Genomic DNA, 4,649 nt, shown 5'->3' with positions numbered 1-4,649 from the left:
CAAGAGAGGAGGGACGGGCTGGAGGTGAACTGGCGGACAAGTGGCAGGGCTGGATTGCTTGGCTTTGGGCTTAGGGTCTGTACTATGAAACAAATTCTCTTAACTTGCTGGGGTCCCCGGGGATGTCTACTCACTTTTCTAGGCCTCCTTTACCTGCCCAAGTGTGGGGCTGGGTGAGTGAGCCACCAGGGCTGCTGGTTCAAGGACCAGCAAAGGGTATTTTCTGACGCTGGCCAGGGGCCCCTCTCCAGCTCCTGTTAGCCAACTGAGGGTATCACTTAGATGTAAGGTGGGGGGTCAGTGGGGAGAATCCAGCTCTTCCGAGCAGGGATTCACTTTCACAGAAAGGTCCTCTTAGCCTCCCAGACCGGCTCTTGCTCTTCGGGCCCACCCCCTTTCTCCAATCCCTCAGCATCCATCACACTGGGTGTCACTCTGTTCTACCCCCCACCTCCCCACCCACCCCCACCCCGTGATCAGTACTGATTGCCAACTTGACAGGATCTAAAATCACCTAGGGGAGAAGCCTCTAGGCTTCTGTGAGGGCTTATCTAGATTAAGTTAACTGAGGTGGGAAGACTCACCCTTCAGGCTTGACTCCACCCTGAAGAAAAAGGAGAGAGAGCTGAGCATCAATACTCTCTGTGCTTCCAGTTGCCTGCAGGAGCAGTGTGACCACCTGCCCTAAGCCCCTGATGCAGCCAGAAATCGAATAAACCCTCCCCTCCTTAAATTACTTCTTTTCAGGTACCATGGCCGCAGCATTGAGAAAAGTAGCACATTCCAAGCCTGGAGACCCAGAACTCTGGACGCTACTTCCAGAGGTATGATCTCCCAGATGTGGACAAATCCCTAGGCCTCAGGGAACCTGGCACTGATGTGCCCTTTCTCTCTCTGTTCCCATGGGAATTTGTGGGTACCCCCTTCCCTGCCCAGACAGGAACCCCCTATACCTCCCCGCTTCATTCATTTTTAAGCACCAGCCCATGAAACATTCACAGGCTGCTTTATTTACAGGAGGCAGGGAAGGCATCAGTGTTCCTGTGACACATCCACCAAGGGACCCCAAGCTCTCCAAGAAAACACAAAGGGGACAGGCTGCAGTCAGTTCCTCTGCACAGCTCTGGGCTCTGCCCTCTCTCCTCCTCGGATCTCTGTTCCTCCACCTCCTCTTTCTCTTTCCCTCCCCCACTTCTTCTTCTCCCATGTCCTTTCTCATCCTTCCTCTCCTTCTTTTCCTCCTCCCCCCTTTTCTCCATTCTCCTCCTCCTTTTCTTCACTTTCCTTCTCCTTTTCTTCTTCCTTCTTCTCTTCTTTATCCTCCAGCTTCCTCTACTTCTGAGTTTTCCATAAGGAGCAAAATCCCCTGGAGTCTCCCACCAGAGAGAAGTGGACCACAGAGGGCATTTCTGCTCTGTTTCCAATCCCACCCAAGGCTTTTCTTCTCTCTCCTGGGCAAGGTCATGAGGGCCCCCTGCATGTACCTGCACCCCCCACCTGATGCTTCAGAAACACAGGGCAACAGGTTTTCTTTCAACCCCCTAGTTGAAGCTAGCGTCTGCATTTTACATAGGAGGAAATACATGTGTGTATAAACAAGTAACCTGGAGCTGGCAATCAGGTCAACAGGACTTCAAAGTGGGTACCCCACCCTGCCCTTCCTGCATGGCATGCCACAGTTAGGAGTCACCCAGCCTTTTACCTCAGCTTCCAGGAAGTAAGGAGCTCTGCCTGCTTATGGCCCTTTCCTCCCCCTGCTCCCCAAAAGAGATACAAAGACCTCGGTGCCTCACCAGGTCCTGAAGAGGAAACTGTCAGGGAAGGAGACAGGTGGGTTGGGCTAAGCCTCTGGTTGTCTGTCTACTCCCTGAGCAAGCATACCTCCCACCCAGTGTCCAGGCTTGCTTGCCACAGTGTCCTCTTATCACAGTGGCTCCCCTTCTGGGCCCCGAGCTCTAGGAAGGAAGGGAGCTCAGCCCTGACAATGCCACTTGGTGTCATGTGTTGGCTGGCTGCCTCCCAGCAAATGCCCAGGAGGGCTCTCAGCTGTCATCAGGCTGGGACACAGAGTTGCCTGGCACTGACTGCTTGACACACCCCCAGCACCTCCAGGGTAGTGGGGGCCACCTTCCCTACCCAACCCAACCAGGGGTTCTTTTCTACCCGTCTCTTGGGTAAACAGAGTAGAACCCCCAGAAGTGCCCCAGTGGCTGAGAAGCACTCGTCTTAGGCTTCATTCCCAAAAGTATTTCGACAGCCTCTGAACGTGACTCTGTTGAAAGCTTCCTTGCAACAACCCTTCCCCTTGCATAGGATGAAGGCTGGAAAGCGGCTTTCAACATTTAGTGGGCTAACAGGAGGAAGAGACTGGAGAGAAGTCAGGAGACTGCCTCTCTGAGGGGCCAACTGCCTCGCCTCTGACGATGCCAGCCTCAGCCTCAGCCTCAGCCAAAGCCCCCACCTCAAGCTGCCACCCTTTCCCCCGGAACCAGAAGAGCAGGGCAACTCCCAAACCCTGGCTGGCCTGTGGAGCCAGCCTCCTCCCTCATCACTCGTTGGCTGGTGACTTACCCCCAGGCCTCAGTTACACAGTAAAATAGGGCCAGAATCGATGCACGTGCCAGGGCATAACGGCGCAGAGGGATGAAGGAAGAAAACAAAAACGAGGTGGAATGAAGGGCCAGGAAGAACGGAAGGGCCACATTAAGGTATATAGGACTATCTGGGGGGCTAAGGGAAGAACCAGGAGCTTCAGAAGACCAGCTGGGAACACAGTAAGAGCTTGCCTCAAAACAAGACCTAAATCATGGTCAGGGTTGAGATTATAGTTTAATCAATAACATGTTGCCTAGCGTGCATGAATGTTCGAAGCCCTGGGTGGGACCCTCTGTATCATCAACTTTGCACGGTGGCAAATGCCCTTGAGAGGTGGAAGCAGGAGGTTTAGGAATTCAAGGTCATCCCCAGCTAGGTAGGGCATTTGAAGCCTGGCTGGTTTGCCTTGCTCCAGAAACAAACTGGGCTGGAGAGATGGCTCCATGGTTAGGAGCACTTGCTTTTGTTGTGGACCCAGTTTCAGTTCCCAGCATGCTTGTCTTCTGACTTCCCCGGGTACCTTCCTCAGGTATGCAGACGATACATACATACACACATGCACACCACACACTTACACTCACACATCTTTAAACACTTAAAAGACAGAACTACGGTAGATCAATACATAAAAAGACACATTGGTGGGTTAGAATTAAAAGAGCAAGAAGGAGGAAGCAGCCCCCCCCACACACACTTCCTGAGGGGAATCTCAGGACTCAGCCCTCCCAGCTGGGATCCTAGCAGCAGCTCAGCAGCTCTCCAGCGGTCTCTCTGAGCATCTCCGGGTCTTCTCCCCAAGAAGCTGAAAATCCTGGGCTTGCCCTCCCAGCAGCCTCACAAGCACAGGAGCTCCATCTCAGGCCTGGAACCGGGGTAATATCGAGTGGAGAATGACAAGCTCAGCTGCTCCGGCTGATGGAATGATAGCCAAGGGCTGGATTGGAGCACAGCAAGGAGAGATGACTCTGATAGATTTAGCCACAAAATGCCCACAGGTGTGATGAAGAGGGCCTTGTGTTCATGTCTTTTTTGAAAATGGAGACCACCACTAGGGGGAAACTTTCGCGGTGGTTCCTTAGCCACCCTTCAAGCTGGCACAGCTTTCGGCTCTGCTTTGAAAGCTCAGCAGAGTTCTGTGGGTGGATGTCACAATTATCATCTCCGTATCTGAGAAAAACCAGGGGCCACAGATGCCCTCAGACTGCCTGGGCACGGGCGAGCCCCTGGGCACATCGCAATCTGCAGCCATCCTGAGCCCCACTCCCAGGGGCAGGCTGACCTCTCCAGAAAGAAAGCTAGACGCACTTTGTCATTGTCGTCTGCTTTGAGAATGATTGGGAAGGGTGTATATGCCTGGCCTGCAACCCCAAGGCAGATTTCTTACTACCAGGACTGAGAGGAGAGAGACAAGTGTCCCAGTGAGCACCAAACATAAGGGGCCCTGCTAGGCTACTGGTTCTACTGAGCTGGCCGGGCACCAGAAGGTCCCCAGTGACACACTGCCCCAGGAACACCCCCACTCCAGCTCCAAAACTCATTAATCCCGCCTCCCCCAGCTTGTGCATCATGGGACGGGGCTTCAGTCTCCCTGCTCAAGGCGACCTAAAGGGCCAAGGCTGCCAGCCAGGTGGCCCAGACAGGTCACCATTGGTCACTCAGTAGCCGTTCAATGGTCCTTTGTGTAGTGACAAGATTGGCATAATGGGCACGTCCCTAGAGCCGGCAGCACGCCCTTGGGGAGCTGCGGTTCTGGGCCGCGGTGCAGGGGCGTGGGAGGCAGCGCCAGAGCCCAGGCCACCCGGCTGCTCAGAGATGGGAGCCGCCGGACGAGTGAGGGAAACTCAATGACCGGACACAAGGGGCAGGGTGGCAGGGTGGCAGGGCGGGGCGGGGCGGAGAGGGCAACACCCGGCGGGTAGCAGGAGGCGGGGTCCGCGCCTGGGACTCGGCGGGGCGGAGTGGGGCGCGGTGCCCCCCGGCAGGGCCAGTACCGGAGGGGCGGGGCGGGGACGGGACGGGGCGGGGCGGCCGCACCTAACTCCTGCTGCGAGCCT

Source organism: Microtus pennsylvanicus, chromosome 9, assembly GCF_037038515.1.
Source record: "Microtus pennsylvanicus isolate mMicPen1 chromosome 9, mMicPen1.hap1, whole genome shotgun sequence".
NCBI classification, from domain to species: domain Eukaryota; kingdom Metazoa; phylum Chordata; class Mammalia; order Rodentia; family Cricetidae; genus Microtus; species Microtus pennsylvanicus.
The sequence above is the reverse complement of the archived record's forward strand: the minus strand, read 5'-3'. Positions refer to the sequence as shown.